The sequence below is a fragment of the Magnolia sinica genome, chromosome 8, assembly GCF_029962835.1.
Source record: "Magnolia sinica isolate HGM2019 chromosome 8, MsV1, whole genome shotgun sequence".
Lineage (NCBI taxonomy): Eukaryota > Viridiplantae > Streptophyta > Magnoliopsida > Magnoliales > Magnoliaceae > Magnolia > Magnolia sinica.
In genome coordinates this window covers 89,585,341-89,599,167 of record NC_080580.1, presented here as the reverse complement: position 1 = coordinate 89,599,167, position 13,827 = coordinate 89,585,341, and positions in this window count along the sequence as shown.

Genomic DNA, 13,827 nt, shown 5'->3' with positions numbered 1-13,827 from the left:
ATGTACCTTACATCTACGCCTTCCATACATTTGACAGCTTATTTTAGGGCATTATGATGCCATAAATGAAGCAGATCAAAATCTTAGGTGGACCACACCAGAGGAAACAGTGGTGATTGAATACCCACCGTTTAAATATTTTTTGGGATCACCAGAATGTTTATTTTCCATCCAACCTGTTGATAAGGTCACAAAGACCTGGATGAAGGGACCACACAAATCATCTTGATCTAAGATTTTTGTGGCCCACGAGAAGTTTTTAATGATCAATCACCGCTGTTTCCTGTGGTGTGGTCCACTTAAGATTTTGATCTACTTCATTTTTGGGTATTATGCCTTTAAATGAGCTGTGAAAATGGATGGACCGCGTGGATGTAGGTAACATACATTCATGCGGGCCCCACAATCAGCGATCCACCAAAGCGACGTCCTGTAAATTCATGTGGTATGGCCGAGCTGGGTATAATTTTATCATGCTAATGAGAAGCGAATTGCCTGTGACGCCTGGAATCTGTGTGGGGCCCAAAGAAATTCCGTGATAAATCCAATCCGTCCATCAGTTTTTCAAGGCCATAATAAGATAGGAGTATAAAAATGAGAGAGATCCAAAACTCATGTGCGCAATATCAAACGAAAAGGCAAGGACTGAATTCCTACCATTGGAAACTCTGCGGTGTGCCTAAGAAGTTTTGTATCAGGACGATATTTGTCCCTATAGTTTAATTGACTATTAATAATCTTATGAACGGTTTGGATGGCATATAAACATCATGATCAGCTCCTGGAAGGTTTCAACGGCCAATGTTTCCATTCCCACTGTCTTGAGTTTTGGATGTGACTGTTTTTTAGATTACTGTCGTTATTTGGTCTTGCAAAAATGATGGACGGATCTCGTGTCCGCGTCCATCCTTGTGAGGCACGTCGGAAGAATGGATTGGATGGCGTATAAACAACATGGTAGGCGTTACATCCGACGGTTTATTGCATCGTGGCCTACTTTTTTTGGATCCAACGGTTAAAAACGAGGCAGTGCACTTGATGGACGGGTTGGATTTTATAGAACTATGAATGTTTCACCCACTAGATTCTCGGTCTGCGAAGAGTTATCTTATTAGGTGATACTCAACGCATGATGCCCGCATGCGCTCAGAAATTGCACACTTGCACACGTTAACCCAAATTAAACCGACCAAAATGGGACTCGTGTTTCTTGCAACATGGTGGGGCCCACTGCGATGTCAATGCGAAATTCACTCCATCCGGATTAGGTGCGGCCCACCTCACCCGACACAGTGGGGCCCATCTTATGAACGTATAGTGTATCCTTGTCGTCTCTCCTTTTTGCCAATTTTTTAGGATAATTTAAATCAAAGGTGGACCACGCTACAGTAATAGGAGACAGCCCACAAATGTTATTTCGTATATTGGGGTTGATGGCATAGCCCCGAACAACTAAATTCACGCCAGCATAAGGCCCATGCAAATTTTATTTCATTTTTTTAAGTATAAATCCAAAATTTTAATATAATGATGGGTGTTGATGCCTTATTTCTAGTCGTCACTAAAGGAGACCCTGGCTAAGACAAAGGACCCCCTTATGCCTAAGTCATACAGAGAATCTGGGTTTATGAGTGTCAGGGTTTCAGTGCTATAACACCTCGTACTTTTCAGTACTCGGGTGTTACCAGTTAAGTCAAATCTAGCATGAACACATGATAAAACGCACATAATTTATGACTTACACCACGGTTGATTACTCACGATCCACCCTTGGATGACCCCTTATATCTTAATGTAGGATTACATCGACACTATCTAGTCGACTCACAATCCAAATTTAGCCAATGAGGCATATGATATCGTACTTAAACATCTCGAGATCAACCTTCATCCATGGAGCAGACCATCCATCCATTGATTTTTAAGATGGATCATCATACCGTTAGAGAAATTTATTTTTAGGATTTCAATCTCATTGATAGATAATATAACCGGCCATCTTAGGTTTAGAACCTTGAATCACATGATCCATTGTGCATCATGTTCACAACTAGCATTAGATGATTCGACACTAAATTACCACTGCTAGGTCATCTAATCAATGAATATGCCGTGAAGGTTCATCCAAACTAAAACAGGACTTTTAGATGCATTAAGATCATGTCGAGAGTCATCCAACTGTCAGATCGAAAGAAAATAACATCAAGATCCAAAAAGCCTGGCAAAGCGGCCTACCTGAGCCTTGGATCTACTTGACAAATGGACCAATGTTCCAGTAAACACAGTAAAACTCAGTGAACGTTGAGATCTAAGAAGATCATCATAGTGGACCCCACACGTTTAGGGCGTGTACATAGCGTACATGTACCCGCTGTGTACTGTACTGCTAATTACAGTCAAATCAGGTTGACCCGAGCCCGAAGGAGAAATTCTCCTTCTCTCTTTCTTGTTTTTCTGCCAACAAACAAACGATGTCTGTCTTTTGAGATATGGCCCACCATTCATGACCCATTTCCATGATCCAAGCCGTCCATCGTGTGTGTCCCTCAGTTTTGACCAAACCCTAGTTGTTTCCACTCATTGTGTCACACATGTGTGCGCACTAACATGGGCACAAACAAAGGCTTGAGTGTAGCGTTTTCCGAAAATAGAAGCTCTGCATTCTCCCTTAGCTGGCAATCCACGCACCCTCTTTCCTTTCCATCTCAGCCATCCACCTCAACACATCTTCGCCATACACTCCAAGCCAGCTTTAGGGTTCCCATCGCAATAGGAGAGACGTCGCCACATGCTAATCCCGCACCCATTAAGCAAACACTAATAACAATGAAAATGGTGGGTCCCACAAGGTCCTTGTGACCCATCCAAACCCTCCATATGCGTCAGATCTTGAGATCAACCCTCTAATGAGATCTCACCATGATCGGTCTCACCTTCTCCTCCAATCGACCGAAGAACTCATCATCACGAGGTGGGCCTTATTTGTTGATCAGATACATCATTTTGATGGGCCAAACGATCAAAAGATCATCCATATCATCAGATCTTGACCATGCGGGCCAGATCTTAAGTTGTTGTTTGTAACACTCTTGATTAGGATAAGCGCTTGTAACTAACCTTGTGATTAGTTATGCTCGAAAATTCCAGAAGCTACTTAGGGTAGCTGTAAAAGCTCCCTTTCTAATTCGAGAAAGATCCCAATGAAACCCTAAAAGTTAACAAGAAATGGGCGATTTCGAGTGAGGCACCGCACGAGTCGACTCAGCTTAAGTTACTGTAAATCGGGTTAAGTCCAGCATTCTGTTGGGCCTTCCATCAAAGAGAGAGCAAGGAAGAAAAGAAAGGAGAAGAAGGGGAGAAGCAAAGAATAAGAAAAAGGACAGAAAATGAAAGGAGAGATCGCGTGTTACAGGGTCACTGCCGAGCCAACGACTCAACCTGTGTTTGGCCAGACCATGATTGTCACGCCCTAGTCTCGGTGACCAGACTCACAAGGAACCCGATAGCTTCCGTGGTGCCCCATTCTCGGTTCTTGGCACCCATTCACTAGGTTCCGATCCTGGGATCCCACAAGGAGGATTTATAACATAAGTCTGAATCCAATAAGAACATCCCCAGGATCATAACATAGTAACCATATGAACACATCACGAATCTATTAGGAATTAAAACTTTATACAGGTACATGACTTAAAGGGGAATATACATAAACAAGATAAGGGAAACTCCAACAGGTCCTCAGTACGCTCTGAAAGATCTTCAGCTACTGCGGCTGCCTAGAATCACCTGCACGCATCAATCGTGCATACGCTTATAGAAAGCTTAGAGGGCGGTGTAAGTGTGTGTAATTCCGGTGCCGAAAATAAACATCAGAGAATGTAGAAGCTCGGCATGAACCATAAACACTATCAATGCCACTAGCCATACCAAGGCTAAGCTATGACAACCATTAATGCAATAAGTCGTACCAAGGCTATGCAAAGAAATACATGAGTACTAAGCGTCATACCAAGGCGATGTACAAAAGGCCTATAAAGTCAATGCCAATGCAATGTAATACATGTCAGTCTTCATATCAAGTCCACAAAATCGTATACAGTTCTAATATAGGGAAACCATCGGGGTTAAGTACACTACTAGCTGACTGCCGCTCTCCAAGACTTGCACAGTTAAACGAGCGTAAGTGTAACGTCCTGGATTTTCACTATTTTGGATTTCCAAAAATTCTTGAAAATTTTTCTATTAATTAACTTATAATATCACTTAATGATCATTAGCACTCAATGTTAGTCTATACAGGGGTAGTACCGGTAAAGAACCGCACAAGTCCGATTAATCAACCGTAAGAAGCCAACGAATCCGCCCGATCACTTGTACCCTATGATTTACTCACATAGGATCCAAATTTAACCGACCCATCACTAACTAATCAAGACAATCATGACTAAATTAAAGATCTACCGAAGCCGAGTCAAATAAGGCCCGGATTTTGACCAATAGACCAAATCAACCCCATTACTCTTTTAGCCTACAACTGATGGTTTAGAGTAATTATGACCAAATCTCCACTTTCAATAGCTATAAATAAGCCACATTATGAACATTGTTAATCCAAACCCTAATCATTGCCCACGAGAAATCTCAATACCTGATTCATTCTATAAATGCTCCGATTTTCCGAACAAGCTCTAGACCGCTCGTTGGTGGGCCATTAGTTCCAAAACTATAGAATAATGTCCGTCTTACTGGACTTGACGTCCATCGCGGGAGTCGGACCTGGGTACTGTCTAGAACCACTCAACTTGAGCCAAAGGACGAGTGCATGAGAAGTGTAAATACCTAAAGGAAGAAGCTGAAACTTAAGTGAATTGGGTCGTCCACTCTTATACAAAGTTGAACATTTCAGACATTCGATTTACTACCAGAGTTCACACGTAAAGTAAGGATATTTCTCTACTCATATTCGTATAGCCGCAGCCTCGAAATCCTCAATCAGTGACCATTGAACAGACTTCTAATCATATCCGTCGATCGACGCATTCAAATGGCGGGCCGAACATGTCCACACGTAGATCGTCATTAAGGCTAACTATCATATGGTGTATATCAATATATACACCACGTAGTGGGGCCCTAGTGTAACACCTGGTCCATTCGGTACTATTTTCCATGTTTATGATGATTGAAGCCCTTAGCTAGACATGGATTGATCATTCATAGTACACACCCAACTGACCGGAACCCCAAGACCTTGAAACTTATCTCATATCGACCGCCCCATCGCCGCGATCGTGGAGGTACCACCCGTGTGTCGGTATGATACTCCGTTAGTGAGATACACCGTGAAGAATAATAAATGTATCCTGTGCGCATGACACCATGTATTTCATTCCACACATGTGCACAACACATGTCAAGCACACATGTACATGCCACACATGGGTGAGAGAATCTCTACCCATGTGTATGATGTCACGTACCCATACATCTTCTCTCTCATGAGCATAAAAGTTAACATTTCTCCATGCCATACACTATGCATGACATCACCACACCATGTCATCCTGTGCTCCTTTAATCCACCATTAATTGCAAAGCATGAATTAAGTACCATAATCCTAGCCTAAACTAATATTAATCACATTAGCTTAACTTAACCAAAATTTTATCTATTTCTTTATAAATACCCCTCCATTCCTTAGCATTTCACCATTTTTCCATAAGAGAGAGAGAGAGAGGAGTGATCTTAGTGGGCCATCAACTCCATCAATCCCATACTTTCCATCCATCTCAACCATCAATTTCATCCATTCCATCCATCTCAACCATCCATATAATTCATCAAGGTGAGTACACCCACTCCACTCTTAGTTTGTTTGTTTTTTTTTAATTATTTGTATGATTATTAGTGGAAATGATTTGAGAATAATGATGTGATCAATGGTGTGGATACATAAGAGAGTACATATAAATAATAATAATTAATACTTGTGATGATATGATGATAAGGATGTGATTAATGGTACGGATGCATGAAAAAAAAAAAAATCATAATAATTAAATAATTTATTATAGGCTTTATGTGGGACCCATTGATAGTGGGCCCGACCAGAATGTTGTAGCCATCCAAACTGTTCAAGTATGGCAATTTGGTTAGCCACACGCTCACACATGCACACGTGCATACACACCAACAAAAAAAAAAAGGCAGGCGTTGGACGCCTGCCGCAGTTTGAAAGAAAAAGAAGGGAAGAGGTGTGGGTCCACAATGGGCCCTACCCATGATGTATGTATTAAATCCACGCCGTCCATTCAATTTTTCAGATCATTTTAGGCGTTGAGCCAAAAAAATGAAGCCAATACATTTCTCTAGTAGGCCACACCATCAAAACTCATGTAAAAACATGCTAAAACATATAAAAGTACCTTCTGGGGGGCTCACCTGAAATTTTGATGTATTTGAAACTTGGAGTGACCCCTTAACTTAGCGGGACACACGCAATAGACGGACTAGATCGTTTTGTTATGGGCCCCATATATGAGAAATTTAAAAAAAAAAAACACACAAAAAAAAAGACAAAACAACACAGCGTCTGCAGCGTCTCTTTTGACGCTGGAAAGAGGTGGCCCACCACAAGCCCTAGTTTGATGTATGTCGAACATCAGCACCGTGAATTTGATGGGTCCCCTCTTAAGAAGGGGTCACGCCAAAAATCAACCGTACAAGGAACTTAGGTGGCCCACACCGTCTAAAATAATGTGCAGACATGGCTAAAACATATAAAAGCACTTGCTGGGCCCCACGTGAAATTTGGATGCATCTGAAACTTGGACTGTCCCCTCCATCAAGTGGGACACACACAACAGATGGACTGGATCGTCCTGTTGTGGGCCCCATATATAAAAAAATAAATAAATAAAATAAAATAAAAATAAAAACACAACAGCGGTGACGCTGTTGCTGCCAGCGTCTCCACTGACGCTGAAGGAGGTGGGCCCCACCATAGGCCCCACCTTGATGTATGTCGAACATCAGCACCCTGAATTTGATGGGTCCCATTTAAAAATGGGTCACCTCCAAATTTCAGCCGTACACAGAACTCAGGCGGCCCACACCTTTAAATATATATATATATATATATATATATATATATATTAATAATAAATAATGATTAAAAAAAAGATTTGGATCAATCTAATCATGAGGTATGTGTTATATCCAAACCGTCCACCCATTTGGCAAGTTTGTCTTAAGGCTTGAGAAGAAAAAAATAAGATAGATCTAACTCATCTAACTATCAAGTGGGCCACACTACAAAAGTGGCAGGGATTGAACGTAAACCATTGGAACCCTTTTGGGTCAAAAATTTTGAAGCAGTATGAAATTTGTTTTTCCCCTTAATTCAGGTCTTTATGACCTTATGAACAGATTGGATGGAAAATAAACGGTATGGTGGGCCCTGTAAATTGTTTAACGGTGAAATCATCATCTCCACTACTATTTGTGGTGAGGTCCAAATAATCTTCGGATATGATTCATTTTTGGATAGTGCTATAAAATGATCTCAAAAAAAAAAAAAGAAATAAAAATAATAAAAAAATAAAAATAGATGAACTGTGTATATGCAATAAATACATCTCTCTGCACCCATGTAACTTTGATCTCCTTAACTGTCTGTACAACTCGAAGCTCGAGCATGTAAAATCATGTGTTAGGTCCACCTGAAATTTGGATGTATCTGAAACTTGGTCTGACCCCTCAACCAAGTGGGACACACATAATGGATGGGCTGGATTTATGAACCACACCTCTGCGGGCCCAACAAATAATTATGAATATTTAAGGGAGGGTAACCCTCTCAACTTGTATGTGGTATGGCCCACTTTGATGTAGGTGTTATGCCACTTAATCCACCATGGTTATGACATGATTTATATTCAAGATCCTCATCGTTTATTTATTTTATCAACCCCTTTGACGGTATGTTACCAAGACTCAGGCCCATCCAATGATTAGATAGCCGTTCATTATGAAATAATGTAAATTGAACTCTCATCACAAAATTTTTTTTATTATGGGCCATCCTGATGATGCATTAAATATTCAACCCATCTAGCCTATGTACCGGGTCCCCTTTAGGGCATTGTCCCAAAGATCAGTCAATCCAACCTGAATTGGACCACACAATACAAGGCTGCGAGAATAAGGACTTAACTATTAAATCCAACCTAAGGCCACCATGGTGTATCTATTTAATCCATGCAGACCATCCACTTCCTCATATCATTTTCGGACTTGGACTAAAATAATCAAAGCAGACCTAAGTCGTAGGTGGGTCACATACAACTCAACCTCATGGGAAATCTCCATAGACTCTACTGCATAGGACCCATTATGAATTCCATTGATATATGAGCCCAAGAATGTTAAGGCCCATTTTGAGTGAACGCCATGTGGGTCCATCAGTGATAGCCTTATTTGGGCCAAGCATTGGGCCTCTTCGATAAGAGTTTGTAAATTCCATGTGTGGAATGTATGATGAACTGGTATTGTAATTTTTGAAGTAATGATGATTAATCCTTTAAATGGGCTGATTATGGACATCCCTTAATCACTTGGCACTTTGGTTAGAGTGCGGCCCCAAGTAATAGGATCATGATACTTGTGTTTTAAACTCTTAAAAACATGTTTAATTATAACAAATATATAAACTCTAGTGGTGTGAGGGTGTGATATTACCTGTTTGGCCCATTGATCATGTGGATATTTGATGTATGTATAGCCATCTAATCATAGGCAATGGTGGAGTACATGTAGTATACGTAGTCATCTAATTGTATGAATGTGAAATACGTACAAAGCCACCTAACCGTATGAAATCAAGTGGCATTGATGGCCATTCAATGACGTAGGTTTGTGCTTATCGATATAGATACCGCCACTTGAATCACACATAACTAAGTTGTACACTAACCGAATGTGATGTAGAGTTATATTGCCCAAGCTAATGCTATTAAGGTCCTGAATTTTATACGCTGTGATCGCTAAACCGTAAATGGTACGATGAAACGTGGCTCTTGGCCCTTAACTATGCAGCACCAAATATGAGTCATTAACTACGTGACGTGTGAAGTGGTTGTAATATGAGACTTATCATAATTGGTGTAGCCATGCATTTGTGGCCTATGGGCAAGGCCCATTGAGATATATTTCTGGCCCATATGATGAGGCTCATTGTGATGTATTTGAGGCCCATGTGTAGGGCCCACCTATTGTGTATTTGAAGCTCATGGGTCATGAAGCCTGATGTGGTGTATTCATGGCCCATGAGCCAAGGCCCATTGCGATGTGTAGTGCACATATGATACGGCCCAATGTGGTGTATATGCGGCCCATGAGTGAGGCCCAATGCAATGAATGTGCGGCCCTTGTGTGAGACCCGAAGCGATGTATCTAAGGACCGATGTGGTGTGATTTCACCATGATGTATGTATTGATATTTATGTGGGTCATTCCTTGGGGACAATGTTGGTTAAATGTCTACATTGTCGAAGCCGATTGTTGAGGCCGGTTATTGATACTGATTATGAGTATGTGACAGCACAGCATTATCATACATGCCCATACGCATCATCTACATGTTTGTTATGAGATGTGGTTGACCATTACATATGTCGTTGGACAGATTGTTATGAGACTCCTTGATAGGCGGAGGTTATCTCACATGAGTGCACGGTATGCACAGGATTGATGCATGACTGTATTGTATGACTCATGCATCTTGCATTGTGTGCCCTAGCGACATCAGGGCCGTAGCCTCCACGGGCATATCGTGGATGACCAGATGGGACATCGAAAATATTTGGTTCTAGCATACGGGGGCCATAGACGTCCCTGGGTGAAAATCCCTAAACCTCCGAGGCCAGGAGACGCCCCAATGTCGAGACCGAGTGGATACATGAGCGCCCAAGTGCCGAATACCGGGAGGCCGCGTCTCCCACTGTGTCGTGGTCGGTTGGGAGGGGGTGTGGCCTTACCCGCCCGAGGTTAGGGGGCATTACTAGGCTGAGTTTGACCAGCTCGTGAATGGGTCCGCTATCGACGTGCCGAATAGGTATTGGCAGACTATTGGCCAGGCGGATAGTGAGGTTTCTTACGCTCACTTGGACTGTGCTGCTAGGAGAGAGACAGTGTCATTTGGAGTGTACTAAACCCCGGTGATGATCCCAGGTTGAACTGTACTGATATGTGGACTTATTGAGCAGGAGTTGCATACTCATTCATTCATTCACTCACTATTCACTCGGGCTGGTGGTGCGCAGCTATTTATTGTGTGTACCTTCGCAATGGCCAGGATTTCGGTTGGGGCGCGCGACTAACCTAAGATCAGGAGTTTACCACATTGAGTCTGACTATCCAAATTAGGTATGGGACTATTTTGGATAGAAGTCCCTTGTGATAGACCCCATAGTCTGCGATACTACGTACTACCATCCCGTCTTCACTCCAGTATAGTCATTTCATTCGCACCACATATTGCATTGTATCTTTGAATCTGATATTTGGCTCTTTATAACTCCTCATTTACATGCTGATTTATATTGCGTACTCTGATATTGTATAACTCATGGACTTGTCGGTATTTCCGATATTGTATAATTATGGCATGACAATATGATGATGATAACGTGATTACGGATGCATGTAATATGGTTATGGCTGTGGTATGATTTTCTTGTAGTATATTTATCTTGCCTGCTTGCAGGACACACTGCACACACGTGTGTACTCACTAGGCTTTTTGCCTAAGCCTCCTATTTCCCATTTTTTTCAGGGTTGGAGTAGCTTAGAAGACTTAGCTTTCTCGAAGCATTGCATCTATTCTTCGATTTGGCAATGTTGACGTTACGCATCTTTTGTAAAGCATTATACTTATAACCAGCAGGACTTATGATGGAGAGTGTTGCTTGGTAGTTTGATCATGAATCTTCATGCTCAGGTATTACTATGTATATAAATTTTAAAAAAAAATTCAGTCAAAAATCTTCCTAGTGGTGCGCCGAACTCGGGACTTGGTGTATGGAAGTCGAGTGCCGAATTCGGAGCATCATGGAAGCTGTCCATCCCCGGGTTTGGGGCGTGACACCTAGAGCTTAAAAAGACCCTCTTCGAGGGCTAATATAGTAAAAACCTAGCCCTTGGAGCCATTTACACCAAACCTGACATTATAAAAGGGCCTCATTTGGTTATCCCATCTCCCCATACGAATTTGCCCTAGAAGAAAGAAAGGGAAAAGGAGAGAAAGAGGAAGCGAGAGAGGAAGAGAAAAAGAGAGAGTAGGGTGGGGGAGGTTTTAGTGCTCCCCTTCATTAGTCTCCTCCAATCAAGCCCTAACGTCGATCATTTTCCTCCGCCGATTCCGCCTCATTCGCGATTAGAAGGTAAGAAACAAAACCTACTTCCCGATCTAGTTTTTTCTAAAATAAATTGCATGGATCTTACCTAATTGCTTCTAAATTAGTATAGGAATTATTTTTCTCAATTTTCTAACCCAAGGAGCGTCATGAGTTGGGCGAAACGTCAAAAGGTGCAGACTATTATTCTTAGCTGGCCTAGCACCAAATTTAATATGAATCTAATGATTTTGTTTGTTGGGTGATGTATTTGGGTAATTTAGAGAAACCTAGACAAGACCTTATACTTTAGATCCTCCCTAAATCAATATGGAATGTTTGATGCTTCTCAACATGATTGGGTATGGGTTTGATGATTGCTTGTACATTCCTTGTTCAATTCTTGTATGATGTTTTCCTCATAACATGTTCGATGCACTAACCCTTGTGTATTTTTATACTATGAGATATATGAAATGCTTGGCTTGATCACTAACCCACACAACACACATGCACTTTTATTTCATAATATTGTTAGCATTTGCATTGTGGAAAAATCTGAATTTATGTTTGGAAATATGAACACATGAAATCGCCCTTGTTAGTAGATAAACCCTAATTGTTGAAGAATTATTGAATACCATCAAAACCCTGAGTTGGTCAGGAATCTGAGGTGAGAGACAGTGGTCCTGTTGGTAGGACTATCCTGAGGCTAAACCTGTGGATTTGGACGGGTGCGTATGGGCAACAGTAGTTGGACTACATGGGTCGCTTGTACCCGATGTCGTCTGTCACGTACTCGCCTGAACTCGTGCGGTTTAGTCTACTCACTGACCAACTATATTTATTAACTCTGTTTGCTCACGTATGTATGGAACCTAGAACACCCTTCAACCATTGAAGCTCATTGATAATCAATTGAGACCGATTCACTAACTTGAGAGCTAGGCATGGTGAAATGAGACATTGTGTCCGAGCTGTCGGCCTACGCTGGGGTGACGAGCCTCCCCATAGTGACCGCGAACGATCCCTCTGCTCAGCACTCCTCATGTGCTTGAAGTCAGGGATGGGAAACCCGACAAGATCAAGAATCATGGGGTTTTGGCCTCATACGTTGAGGGGTTTTGGCCTCGTAACCAGTTTAGGGTATTAACATCGCGGGGTGTACTAGTTTCCTCAATCTGCTGTTTAAATGGACTTAATTAAAAATTCAGTTAACACGATCATGACCGCGTCGTACTAGTTAGGTTGGTGACTCGGCGGTTGAGGTCGTAATGAGGGTGGTTGGTCATACGCGATCGTTAGATGGAGTCGTTCGAGGGAGTGTTGTTGCGAGGGCATGCATCATATTATTTATTATGCACCTGCATTAACAAGATTAGTTAGGTGTTTATGAATGTTTGCCTTTCATTAAATTCATAATACAATTGATGTTTGTTACAACTTAAGACTAATAGCACCCACTTAGTTGATCACTCACTCCTACTCTAAGACGGTGTTTTAAAACACCAACCAGACTCTCTAGTAGTTGCAGGTGACGCAGAGTACAAGGAGCCTGGCGGTATGAGTCTTGATGAAGAGGACAAGCTATCCTACTTCCAGCTAATGGGCGGTTCTCCATCGGCCTAGTAGACTAATTTGAATCGCTGAGTAGGGGACTCAGCACATCATTCTTTTTGGACATATTACTTTTGTAATTTTGTTGGGCAACGCCTTATGTGACCCTTGGTTATATTTTTGGACTTGTATATCTTTAGTCATTCCCACTTCAGTAAACTAGTTGTGAATTACGATTTGTGTTTCAAGTAATTTCATATTGCGCATTACCCTGATTAAACATAAATTAGTAAAATCGGATATAAGTGATACCCCAGAACTTGAGAGTCGAGCGCATGCACGACCCTCAATTTTCAGGGTGTTATAGTAAGAGACCTCACTACCCGCCTGTGGACAACCAATCACTAAGAGGCTCGACGGTAGCGGACCCACTCACGAGCTAGTCAGACTCAGCCTAACCATACCCACTCACTCGGGCGGATAACGCTACATCTCATCTTAACTGACCTCGCGACAGTGGGAGATGTGGTCTAACGGTATAAGGCACTCGGGCGCTCATGTTTTTCACTTCGTCTCGGCGTTAAGGCGTCTTCTTGGTACCATGAAGGTTTAGGGGCGTTCACCCAAGGACATCCTAAATGTCCCATACGCTTAAGAAATATTTCCGGTGTCCAATACGGCCATCCACAATACTCCTGTGGAGGCTACGACCCTGATGAAGCAAGGGCGAATATAAACCATGTAATGAAATGCCATATGCATGAATCACGCATACCAGTCATGCATCAACTCTAAGTATCCTATGTGCTCAAAAGGGGAACTCCATCCCTATGGGAAGCCATTACCTAAGTGCACAACCATATGCGGCAATGTACA